The following is a 13,472-nucleotide window of genomic DNA, read 5'->3' as shown; positions in this document are numbered from 1 at the left end:
CAACTGTGTTATCATTTCATTATAGATAATGTTAGAAAACTACCAAATATTTCATTCATATACAATCAGCGATGAAATACTGAACGAAACAGTTGTGTTATCAGTTATCAGGAGATTCACCATTTTATGAATGTTGTACTCACTTAGGCTGACTGGTGATAAAATGATTGATGGTGATGATTCGGGGAAATCAAATTCGGGTTAATGGCATCTGTGTTGATTTATTGTTCTTGTTTAGTCCATACGTATGTGAATATTGGGTGAGTAGAGGAAATAAAGTAAGTATTGCATATTCGTAGAGATACATTTTAACTTTACTGAAGTTGACCCATTTTGTCCCTTTATTTAAGAGAACGTTCTGGACACTGTTCGTTAAAAGGCGGATATGAGCCGTGGGTCAAATTTCTGCAAAAGACCATACAAATCCATTTTCCAAAATCAAAAACAAATACCTACTTGCTTCTCAACATCTCACCGAAGATTCTATGAGAACTGTGCTAAGGATTATGATTACTAGCATTTTTTGCCGTGTATTTTATGAGAATGTATTTAGTCCAAGATTTTAAAAGAAACCCTGCCCATAACTGCATATTTGTCACATTCGACATATTTGACAATTTCGCTTTAATATCGTACAGCAGCGGCGTACCCAATGGGTTAAAGTTAAGGGTTTAGGGTTAAAGCCCCAGAGCCGAAAATTTTGGAACAAATTTTGGCATGAAATCACATGACTTTGCTCTTTAATTTGCGACCAAAACAAAAAAAAATCGGTCGACAACATTTTTTTTTTATTTTGTGTGAAGTATTTATGGATGTGTTTTTGTACCGACGCACATTGCGTTGAACGTATGGAGATACCGGACAAACTGCAAGATCAAACCATTTGAACACCTTGGCATGGAAGGTAAAGTTGTTCTTGGTCAAAAGAGCTGTAATAAGCATACATGACATATGCTATACGCATAATCGCAAAACTGTCTCAAGCGTCATTTTAATTATTTTCCACGAAAAACCTTGAAAATCGTACTTAAATTGGTCATAAGAATGTAAGAAGTTATTAGGAAATATTTCTCGCAAAACTTATGATCTCGTCCTAAAGTGAAGATGCATCGAAGTCAAACCACGAATTTTCAAGAGCACAAATCTAGAGAACATGACAACCTTTTGCGTTGAACATTTTATTGATTGGTCACCACCAGCGAGTGACCCGTGAGTTACCGGTTGTCTGCTTCTCTAGACATGTGCTTTTGAAAATTCGGGATTTGGCTTCTTTGTATCTTCACCCTAAAAACATTGGTAACCGAGTGTGTAGCTCGTTGTTATCATGCAGATAAACCGATTAAAATAAAAACTATCACCGCTGGGAGACAGAGGAGGATCTTCTCTTCTTCGTAGCATTGTGAAATAAAGTGCAATGATTAGAAACTAACATTATGAGGCTAAAATGGGTTTGTGGTTTTTGTACATGTTTGCAGGGCTATAATCCCCTATTAAGCTCATGAAAATCTCTTCTGCTATCCGTCGGATTGAATGAGTTTTAACAATGGGCTAATCAGTTCAGATTTACCTACCTACACAAGTTTAAACCATATAAGGAATTTCAAAATTATGTAAATTCATCACAATTTTTTTAATATTGTTGAAATGTCTAAATTTGTCTCATCCGAGGAAACACTGTAAGGATTTTAGATAATTCAAAAATATTTTATTTCCTAATACTAACATTATTTAGCGTACTATCAATTTGTAAGGAGGCTACTCGAACGTAAGGAAAATAGAGTGCTCCGATTGAAGTGTAGGATAATACTAATTGGGTCTCGTTTTATTAAAATTCAGTTTGGGTACAATGGTTTTCTATTGTGAGTGTGGATGAGTATACATACTGTGTTGTGTGTGGCAATAGAGAGAGAATTGGATAGCTAGTTGTACTAGGTAGTAAACTAAATAGGTAGGTATGTATGTGAATGTGAATGTGATGTATGTGAACAAAACAATTACGAAGCAGTTTTGTTAAGCCGCCAAACCCCAATGCTTCCCCCTATGAACTTCAACCTCGACACGGGATTTCATAACAGTCAACCTTCAGCGTTGAATTCGGAACAAATCAACTTACGTCGGCCTTCCCCCGAACAACTGGCAGCCAGACAAGTCCTGCCGACGGATCTTCCGGACTTCTCTGGGGATCCAGAAGAATGGCCAATTTTCTACAGCAGCTTCCACAACTCCACCGCGGCGTGTGGATTTAACAACACTGAAAACCTCGCACGATTGCAGCGATGCCTAAAAGGCAACGCGCTTAAGTCGGTACGGAACAATCATAAGTCCAATTTTTGGGATTGTCCTTCGCGATGGAGAGTCATTGAGGCTCGTGCCAGGTAGATGAAAGATAATATCCGTTACGATAACGGTCGTTCCCGGAATTTGCCTGGTAGACTATCGAACAATGCTCATTTTTCAGTTAACGATCGCTTGATCATACCCATCAGGAGATCATAATCATCACAACCAAACTAATTTTAATCCGTCGGGTAGCCGTTCGAATCTTTCAATTCCGAATGTATCTACCCACGATAAATTCTTTGCCGACATCGTAGCAGGTAATTTGAACTCCTCCCCTTCTCGTTCTATGAGTACCCATTCTACTTGTTTCAAATCAAATGGAAAAAAACCCTACCGCCACATGTAACTCCTACTCCGCTTTTTCGTCTACCGAAAATTCTAATGGGAAATCATCAGATAATGTACCCACTTCAAGTGATATGTATGCCTCTGATTTTAATTTTCTAAATGAACAATTGAATCTAATGATTGATGCAATGTTCGAAGCCACTAAGACTGAAGCAGTCCAAGTTGGTGTAAAATTTACTAATAAAATTGTTATTGGATTACGTTTTTCTAATGGATCCAAATAATAATTTAAATATTTTAAATTGGAATGCTCGTCTTCTGAATGGTAAAGAGGATGAGCTGTTTAATTTTCTTACAGCTAATAACGTTTATATAGCAGTTATTACTGAAACGTATTTGAAACCTGGATCAAAACTCAAAAGAGATCCTAACTTTTTTGTTTATCGTAACGATCGACTTGATGGGGCATGTGGGGGAGTTGCAATCATCATTCATACACGCAAAAAAATTGTGCGGTAAGAACTACTATTTTAGGGGGTTAACTTAAGCGCTCGCACCGGCAATTTTCAGCAGACCAGAAACGCGCTTGATTTTACCATGTTTGTAGTCGAAATCAGATTGTTGAAAATTATTTCTGTCGAATGTACCAGTTATATGGTGGGATGTACCGTAAACATAGTAAATTGGTCTAAAATTCCATGGTAATTTCAAGAATGGGCGTAGTCAGCTACAATAGTAATTATTACCACAGAATTTTTTCCCGTGTAGGCGTATAAAACATCAACTGTTTTCGTCATTTGAAACTAAAGTTTTTGAAACTTTAGGTGTTTCTGTTGAAACACAGTTTGGTAAATATACTTTCATAGCTGCCTATTTGCCTTTTCAATGCTCTACAGCAAGTTAATTTGCTCTAAACTGACTTGCGAAAATTGACTCGCAATAAGTCAAATTTTTTTGTCATTGGTGACTTAAATGCAAACATAGGTCATGGAATAATTCTCAAAGTAATTCCAACGGCAGAATTTTATATAATGAGTACTCTTCAGGATATTTCTCAATTCAATACCCTGATAGCCCTACATGTTTTTCCTCTTCTAGAAATCCTTCTACGATTGATTTGGTCTTAACCGACTCTAGTCATCTTTGTAGCCAACTGATTACTCATGCTGATTCTGATCATGTCCCCATTACATTTCAAATATCACATGAAGCGATTCTCAATCCTATCAGCTCCACTTTCAATTATTTTCGAGCCGACTGGAATATATATGAAACATTTATTTACTCTAATCTTAATGTTAATATTCCTTTACAAACAAAGCTTGATATTGACAATGCTCTTGAAACTTTAACAAATTCCCTTGTTGAAGCCAGAAACATTGCAATTCCAAAATGTGAAGTAAAATTTGAATCCGTGATTATAGACGATAATTTTAAACTCTTGATCCGTTTTAAAAACGTGAGGAAAAGGCAATTTCAACGCACTCGCGATCCTGCTATGAAAATTATATGGCAGGATTTGCAGAAAGAAATCAAGAAATGTTTTGCACAATTAAGAAACAAAAATTTTGAAAATAAAATTTCTCAATTGGGCCCTGGCTCTAAGCCCTTTTGGAAATTATCTGAAATTTCGAAAAAACCTCACAAGCCAATACCGGCATTGAAAGAGGAAAACAAATTATTACTAACTAATTGCGAAAAAGCTCAAAAACTTGCTATGCAGTTTGAAAGTGCGCACAATTTTAATTTAGGACTTACTAGTCCAATTGAAAATCAAGTTACTCAGGACTTCGAAAATATTCCCAATCAAAAGAACGTTTTCGAAAATTCCTGGTAGACTGATTTGGAAGAAGTGAGAACTATTATTAAAAAATTCAAAAATATGAAAGCTCCTGGCGATGATGGAATTTTTTACATCCTCATCAAGAAACTTCCAGAAAGTAGCGTATCATTTTTAGTTGATATATTTAACAAATGTTTTCAATTAGCATATTTTCCTGGCAAATGGAAAAATGCTAAGGTTGTTCCAATTTTAAAACCAGACAAAAATCCTGCAGAAGCTTCTAGCTATCGTCCAATCAGTTTGCTTTCCTCCATCAGTAAACTTTTTGAAAAGGTCATTTTGAATAGAATGATTGCCCACATCAACGAAAATTCAATTTTTGCCAATGAACAGTTCGGATTCCACCATGGACATTTAACCACTCATCAACTTTTACGTGTAACAAATTTGATCCGTTCCAACCAATCTGAAGGCTATTCTACTGGTCTTGCTCTTTAAGACATAGAAAAAGCATTCGACAGTGTTTGGCATGAATGTTTGATCGTAAAATTAAAAAAAAATCCAACATACATTATTACAATAATTCAAAGTTATCTGTCAAATCGTACACTTCAGGTTAATTATCAGAACTCCAGATCTGAAAGACTTCCTGTAAGAGCTGGTGTTCATCAAGGCAGCATTTTGGGACCAATATTATACAATATTTTCACATCTGACTTACCTGAGTTACCTCAGGGATGTCAAAAATCTTTGTTTGCGGATGGCCTCTCCGCCAAAGGACGAAGTCTGCGTGTCATCTGTAGTCGATTGCAAAAAAGTTTGGATATTTTTTCTTCATACTTGCAAAAATTGAAGATTTCTCCTAATGCTTCCAACACTCAACTAATAATATTCCCACATAAACCCAAAGCTCTTTATTTGAAACCTTCAAGTAGACATGTTGTCACGATGAGAGGGGTTCCAATAAATTGGTCAGATGAAGTTAAGTATCTAGGGCTCATTAAGTTAGGTTAAGTATATTCAAAGCGTTTTTGTTTCTCTTATAAGCAGGTGAAAACAACTCATCTGTAAAAAATCTGAACTGCAGCGGCAAATGAAATGTAATATGTTGTTAACAAAATGTTAATAAAATCTTAAATTTGTTTTACCAAATTAGGATGATAGTGTTGTCTAATAACACAGAACACCTAGATATAAGAAATGAATGTATTGTTTGAAATGATACTAATAAAGAAATAAAAAAAAATAAAAATAATGTCGAGGTGGTATATGTTTGCTACAGTACATTTCCCATCCCTGATCGTGATACAATTAACAAGCTATAAATAACAAGAATTAACATTAAGAACAACATCGTTAGAGGTAATGGAAATTCGCAATTCCGCGAAAGCCTAAAAATCCACGAAATTTGGCCTTCATCGCAAAATGAGTCAAGGTTCTAACAAAAATCTTATAATCGTTTAGTTTCAAATTGTAGGTCTTTCTGGCTTGCATCGTATAAGACGTCAACCAAAATGCTTAGAACTGACAACTAGATTAAAACGAAGAAAATAAAAATTAAAACGTTCAATGAGTAACAAATATACCGTTTTGATTCATATTACGGACATAACACAGCATAGAGCATACATAATAAATAGTTCTGTATGATTCCTCAACGTTATCGAGCGCCGGAAACCTTTAACTTTCGAATGGTGGGTAAAGAATACGCTTCCGCTACTTGAATAATTTAAAATAAATCGAAATGTATGGCCTTTTGATGATTCTTATTCCGGACGCTTCCTCACTTTTGCCTTATATTCCGGACACATTGATTCGAATTCCGGACAGCTCATGAAAATCATGGTTAGAAAGGTCAAATCATCAATTGAAATCGTTAAACCACTAAAGAGACGTCTATGGCAGTTGGGCATTATAATTTTGCATAGATATTTATGGAAATAGCTTATTGAAACGAGCCTCGAAAAAGTGAACTTTTGAACGGCAAAAATTGAAACGTTTCGTGTGAAATGTTTCCCATACAAAGTAGAGTGTCCGGAATAAGAAGCTGTCCGTAATATGAATCAAAACGGTAATAACTACGAGACACTTAAAAATTGAGTCCAGTATTGGAAATTGCATTATAAGGTGAATACTGAAATATTTACTCAATTGCAAAATTCGTATATATTCGCCCGGTTTGTGCAAATCAGTGCACAGGTAATCAAATTCAAAGTCAACTGCTATATATTTGATAAGGCATATTTCCATCTAAATTAATACAAAAAATCCGTAAAACTTTAGGATCCCTGGACCATTTTTTTTTCGGATAATAGAATCAAGGCGGGTTCACTTCACTACTCTGGCTACAGAGTACAATGCACACACCTTGATAGATTCATTTCATTCGGAAATGTTCAAGAGTTCTAAATTAACTTACTCTCTCTTTCCCATTGTAGCTCCAGAGCTCAATTGATTTTCGACGATCTTTTTTTTTTTTTTTGTATGGTATTCAGTTGGAGCTGCCTGACAGCTTAACTTGTCAAGGCTGAACCCTCGGTCTGGCTTTTGCCAAGTTTCCCCTCTACCAGGACCAATACTCAGACGGACTAGGCAATGGCGCCCACATGAACACTGTTTTTTTTATTAGTATTGTGACGTGGTAGTTTTTGAAAAGTGCCCATATTCCCTTGCTTCTGAGAAAAGGAAGCATTGTGAAAATCAGCAGCTCCATCAGAATTTGTTTGAAATAGTTGTGTAGTAGTGTCATTACTAATACTGTCTAGTCGAAATGGTTTTGAATAATTTGTCATTCAAGTGCTATTCTGATTACTCCTGTCTTTTACGTAAGATTAGAGTCTTAAATGTCAATTGTCGTCAAGTTTTAACAAAATTAGGCTGTTTAGTAGTAGTTCTAGTTAATTTTATTTTTTGTTGTTAAAAGTGTTTATTGGTCATTATGATCATATATCCTTAAAGAAAAAAGTCGCTTTCCTTGTCTGTTCAACAATTTTTCGAAACTAGCAAGTGTACCCTAATGATCGATCTCAGCGTCTTACTTTCCATAGTCATTTTATAATGCATATTGAAGAGTAAAGTTACCTTAGGCTTCTGTTACAGTCTCCTACAAGATTCACTTTTCGGTGGCAAATGCAATGCTTCACAACGCCTACTTTCTACTTGTAAATTTTGCGAAAATGAAGCTGGAATTAGATTATTTACAAAAGAGGTATTTCTTCTTATGGCAATGTAAAAACCATATTAAAATAAGATTGTCGCCACTTATTTCTACTCAGTGAATCTACTAGTCATTTTCCTAAGAGTTCCTAAGTATTCCCTACGTCGTATATGATAACGATGTATCTAGCTAGCTAATAGTAAGAGTGGCTACGGATCATTCTGGTTAGCAAAAGGCAAACTGAACGTCACCAATAGTATTAATGTCCACTTCGAATAGATTCATTATTTGAAATGGGCATCAATTCTATCAATGACGCAGAATGTCCGTTGGATCACATCCGAGATATTATTGCGTCTATGCCATATAAATTATGACGCGGCTTTAAGCAAAAAGTGCCAAAATGTGATACCACCACTACAGGTTACGCCTTTGGTTTCCATCATATGGGCTAATGGATTATGCCCTCCCATCGCGGCAAGGTCGCATAACCAAGGGGAGGGCAATTGATTTTCGACGATCTTAATACAAAATGAATCAGATAAACACAATGTAATAGTTACATAAATATGATTCTATACACATCAGTTTTTTTTTTAACTGATTTTGAGTAATTTAGCCCATTTGCTACCCTGCTTTTTTCGTGAATAAATAGTGGATTGAAATCGTGGGAAAAATAGGGTTAACCCTCTAATACCCAACCCCGCCTTTAGACGGGGTACACTTTGGAATTTTGTGTATTTTTTCGTAGCTCTGAAATCAAGAATTTATTTTTGGCTTAAACCTTGACACATAACACGCATATAAGAAAAGTTTTTTATGAATTTGAAATTTGTTTGTATTTTTGAAAAATTGTATTCTTATATAATCTACAAATGCCTGGGTTTAAGTTAACGTGTGATATAAAAAATCGTACTTTTATATTTTTCTACGATCAACCTATCGCAGAAGAAGAGTTTAGTGGTATTACAATTATTTCGAACCTGTTTTTTCCGTTAATTACACGGAAAACAAAAATAATTCTAGAAAAAAAAAATTAATATTTTTAAAAGTTTTGAAAAAACATCAATTTTTATTATTGCTAAATATCAGTAACTAGAAGAGGCTTCAAGAAAAAATGAAAAAGGGTAGGGATGTTCAAAAATAAAAATTATAAAAATCAAAAACCAAAATTCATAGATTTGCGAGATAAAATAAATCATTGCCCAAAACGTGTTAAGAACAATTTTAGATAACTAAAAATGATATTTAGATCGAAAATAAAAATTTGGGTATTAGAGGGTTAATCATTGTTGCTAGGAAATTTTGAATATAAAGTTGTTTAAATTCCATACTACTTTTCCAAAATCGTTTTTTTTATCAAATATTTTCCAAAAATTTTAAAAATTGTGCATGGAGCAGTTCTAGTAGCGACTATATATTATATTGAAAATAAGAAATTTAAAAAACCCTTTCCTGAAAAAGAGACTAATCAGGAACCAAAATGAGACCGAAAAGATACCAAACAATAATATTTAAAAAAAAACTATACCTAACAGTAATTAGGAGAAAAGAGTTTGATACGACCAGACATTTCTCATAGAATATTTCTAAAATTTGTTTTGGAACTTTCTCGTCACATTATAACAATAATTTCCTTTTTTCCTTCAGAAGTTTATTTATTTATTATTTCCCATGAAATCTCTCCAAGAATTTTCGTAAAAATGCCACAAGCAATACTTCAAGGATTCCAACAGGAATTCTTTCATATATTATGTATATTTTTTTTCTAGAAAGTCCTCCAGGAATTTATCAGGTAATTCTTCCATCGGTTTTCCTAAAACATCCTCTAATACTCCCATTTGAAACATGTTGGAATAGAAACTACTCCAGATGTCTCCAAGGATTTCTACAAAATTGACCGTCAGAATGTCTTTAATATTTTACCTGGAACCTTGAGGAATTACTCAAGAGATTGCTCCTAATGTTTCTTCGGGAAGTCATCCAATAATTCTAAGAAATTTCTCAAGGAAAAAAATCAAGCAATCTTCCAGGAGTTTTCCATGTATTTCTCCAAGAAAATGTGAGTGAAATTTTCCGGAGAGCTGAGAAATTGTTGGAAAAAATCGTTACGTATTCCGAAAGCAAATCTTAGGGTAGCTTCTGAAACTTGTGTAAGTTCTTAAGTCACCCTTGATAGAGAAGGATTTCTAGAAAAAACTCACTCTTGAGAAAATATTACAAGATTTTCTTAATAATTGCTAAGGTACTTGAAAAATCAAAACAAAATCATTTGAATCTCATAATCCTGCGGGTAATAATCCGCAGGATTTTGTGAAGGAACTCCTGGAAAAACGTAGGACGCAATCCCTAAAAAACTGTGTAGATTATGAATGATCGGAGGATTTCTCAAAAACATTGATGTAGTGTTTACTGGTGTGGAACCTTAAGTAAACTTTAGAATATTCCATGGGGATTTTTTTTAGGTAATTCATTGAAAAATATTTGGATAACCTGCAGTAATCCTTGGATGAAATGCTGGAGAAGTTCCTAGAAATTATCTAGGAAAACTCCATAATGGAACATAGGTCGAATTTGGAATTTAAGCAATTATTTGAACTGTTCTTAATAGATTCCCTTGAATAACCCCTCGAGGAATTTCTGGAGCAATTCTTTGCAATAACAATAGATAAAATAGTATAGAAATTCTTGACGGATTTTTGGAAAAAAAAACCTTTGAACGAATTTTACCAAAAACTCTAGGATTAAACTTTGCGAGTTTTATTAAAAAAATGGAAATGGAAATGGAAGAAGAGAATTTCTGGATTTCTGGAGAGAACCCTGTATTAGTTCTTGGTAGTATTTAGATGAGATCCCTAAAGAAATCACTAGGATAATTACTGAAGCTTCTTCTTCTTCTTCTTCTTCTTGGCATCACGTCCTTATTGGGACATAGCCTGCTTCTCAGCTTAGTGTTCTTATTAGGGCTATTACAGTTATTAACTGAGAGCTTTCTTTGCCAAAGTTGCCATTTTCGCATTCGTATATCGTGTGGCAGGTACGATACTTTGAAAAATCCTCTGAGAAAACGCGGCAGGGTGGCCACCAAATTTAGATTTTAAAATTCCCGCTTTTTTCCCGGTTTTCCCGGTATATTTTACATAATTTTCCCGGTTTTGAATCCATTCTTTCCAACGACCTAAATTGACTTTTTCCATATAAAAAATCATTTCTATAAAAAGCACCAAAATTTTGTTTAAATCGGTTTATTTTTTTAGTTGTTTTTCCATATTAATTTGATTGTTTATCAATAGTTTCACTATTGGATCAATAAGTTGACTGTTAGATTGTTCTAATCTATATAAAATGTTATTCTGAAAACTATGGCATAGTATAGTCACAGACAAACAGACGTCACACTCTCATCGATGTACATCGACCAACTTTTTAACGATCGATTCGAATATCTGGTAGGTGGTTAATCGACCACCCGCAGCGCTCGCGTCGTTTTTGTTCGTGTTTGACGTTTACACACTACCGCCACCTGTTGGTCCATCGGCCAACTACAGTGTTTTTAACATTGGGCGTACATGTTTTCGCGACTATGATTTTAATCGCAATTTATTCTAAGTGTAACGTCTGTTTCTCTGTGGTATAGTATTCATCTGAATCGATTTGTCTCGCGTTCGTCGAAAATCAATGGAGCTCTGGAGCTGTCTATCATGGGAAAGCGATGGTTAATTGTGGTAACAGATCCTACTCTTGACACGACAGGGATTTAATTTGTATGCTATTTGACCCATATTTACCAACAATATGCCTGTTCAGGACGGCGCCGTAGCCTCCTAAATATTTCCCTAGGGGTGCGTGGTACCAACAGCAGGGAGAAAAATATTAAAGTGTACAACACATCTACAATACACACAATACTACACGATCGCTTAGGAACACATAGTCAGTACTGAAATAGAATGGAACAGAAAACTAAATTGTCAGTGAATTTATTGTACAGCAAAGTTAGTTGGACAGGATTCGAACATAAAACGGACTAAAAATGTAAGTTGCTGTTTAAAACTTTGCATAATATCTAATATTTTGTAAACCTATGAACTACTCATGCCTTAAAACTACTTATGAACTATTTTTGAACTTATAATTAATGAACCTAATACAAATTGCAGCTAAAAGCAAACTCCACATCATAAAAAAAACGAGTTTCGCTCTTTGGATCTCCGAAATCATCACCTGTCGCAACAAAACTTTTAGATTTTTAACCCACCATCGCCAAATTCGACGCCAACAAAGTACAATGGCGGCCAGACACAATTGTACATGTGATCAACCGATCGTCGATGGTGATAAGATAGACCATTGTAGCGAATGTTTTCGCTCTATTCATTCCGCGTGTGCTGTGATCGGTCGTTGTATCGGTGGTGAGCGTGTGTTGTGTGTTCTTTGCCAGCGTCGGGCTCCACCACCGCCTCGATCGCATTCGAGAAGATCGACGAGCTCTTCAGTTCGAGCCAGAATTCAACTGGATCTACAACGACTCGAAGAAGAAAATCGATTGCAGGAGAGAGCAGCAGAGGAAAGGCTTCGACGTGAGAGGGAATATTTAGCCAAAAAATATGACCTTATGCACGCCGAGTTGCTCGAGGAAGGTGAAGCTAGCAGCCGTCGTTCAATATCAAGCATCGAAAAGGTTCAGCAGTGGCTGCAGGATAAGCCTACCACGACTACCGGGTCCGGCATCGGGTGTAATGAAATCCCCGCCGGTGTATCGTCACGGACAGGAACAATCCGCAAACCCAGCCCATCAGTGCCAACAACCATTGCTGCAGCTTCAACACCGAAGTCAGGGCAGCCCGCCGAGCTTACTTTTGGGCTCAATCCGAGCCAACCAATTTGCCCAGATGCACCGAGGATGCAGCATTTGAATTCGATTGAAGAGCGCAACGAAGGTAACGTACCACAGGAAGTTCAAAATCCGTTGGATTGGAGCCTTACTTGGGATCTTCCCGAGACATCGCAACCTCTACCAAAAGGACAGCTTGCGGTGGATCTACAGGAGATTCAGCGGAGGTTTACTGATGTACAACTACATCGAAAGCCAAATCATCCTCCGGGGTGTTCGTTTACAACGATCGAAGCAATGCGAAAAATTAACGAACAAAACACCGAGATTCCCGCAACAATGTTAGCCCATGGCCGAAGCTTCACCCAGGCTTCACTGGAGCCCACCATTGACCAGCCGGTTCAGTTGTCCGGCCTCGAAGCATCACATCCCAGACAGCAGATGTCAGCAGCTAGTTTTTCGGTGAGTCAATCGTGTTCGAATTATACTTCTACACAAATAAGACCGTTACAAAGCAATGTGACATTCAGTCTACCAAATCGTGCGTCATTCATTCAACACACTCATTACCCTGTGACCGAACCATGCAATCCCCCCCATTCTTTTCAAAATGTGGCTGCCTTCAATCCGCTGCATAAAAACACTCCTCATGTCCGCCCCGCAACAACCCCCTCCGTGCGTTTTGCTGACTATCCGCTTGTTTCATCATCCAATTTGCCATCGGTGCCCCTAGTACACACGGTTCAAAGTACGCCATTGCCAATAGCGTCAGCAGTTGCTGCACCCAGTGGTATGCCATCCGCGATTCCCCCCTTTGACTCAACCCTTGCACCAGCATCAGTACCTCAACCGTGGATTAGTGCTCCGACAGCTCAACAACTCGCCGCCAGGCACATCGTTCCCAAAGAGCTTCCCAACTTTTCGGGCGATCCTGTCGAGTGGCCGCTGTTCATAAGCTGCTTCCAGAACACAACCCAACTATGTGGATTCTCACACGGCGAGAACTTGATGCGTCTGCAACGAAGTCTCAAAGGAAACGCCCTTGAAGCAGTGAGAAGCTTTCTGCTGGA

The sequence above is a fragment of the Aedes aegypti genome, chromosome 2 (assembly GCF_002204515.2).
Source record: "Aedes aegypti strain LVP_AGWG chromosome 2, AaegL5.0 Primary Assembly, whole genome shotgun sequence".
NCBI classification, from domain to species: domain Eukaryota; kingdom Metazoa; phylum Arthropoda; class Insecta; order Diptera; family Culicidae; genus Aedes; species Aedes aegypti.
Note: the sequence above shows the minus strand (reverse complement) of the source record.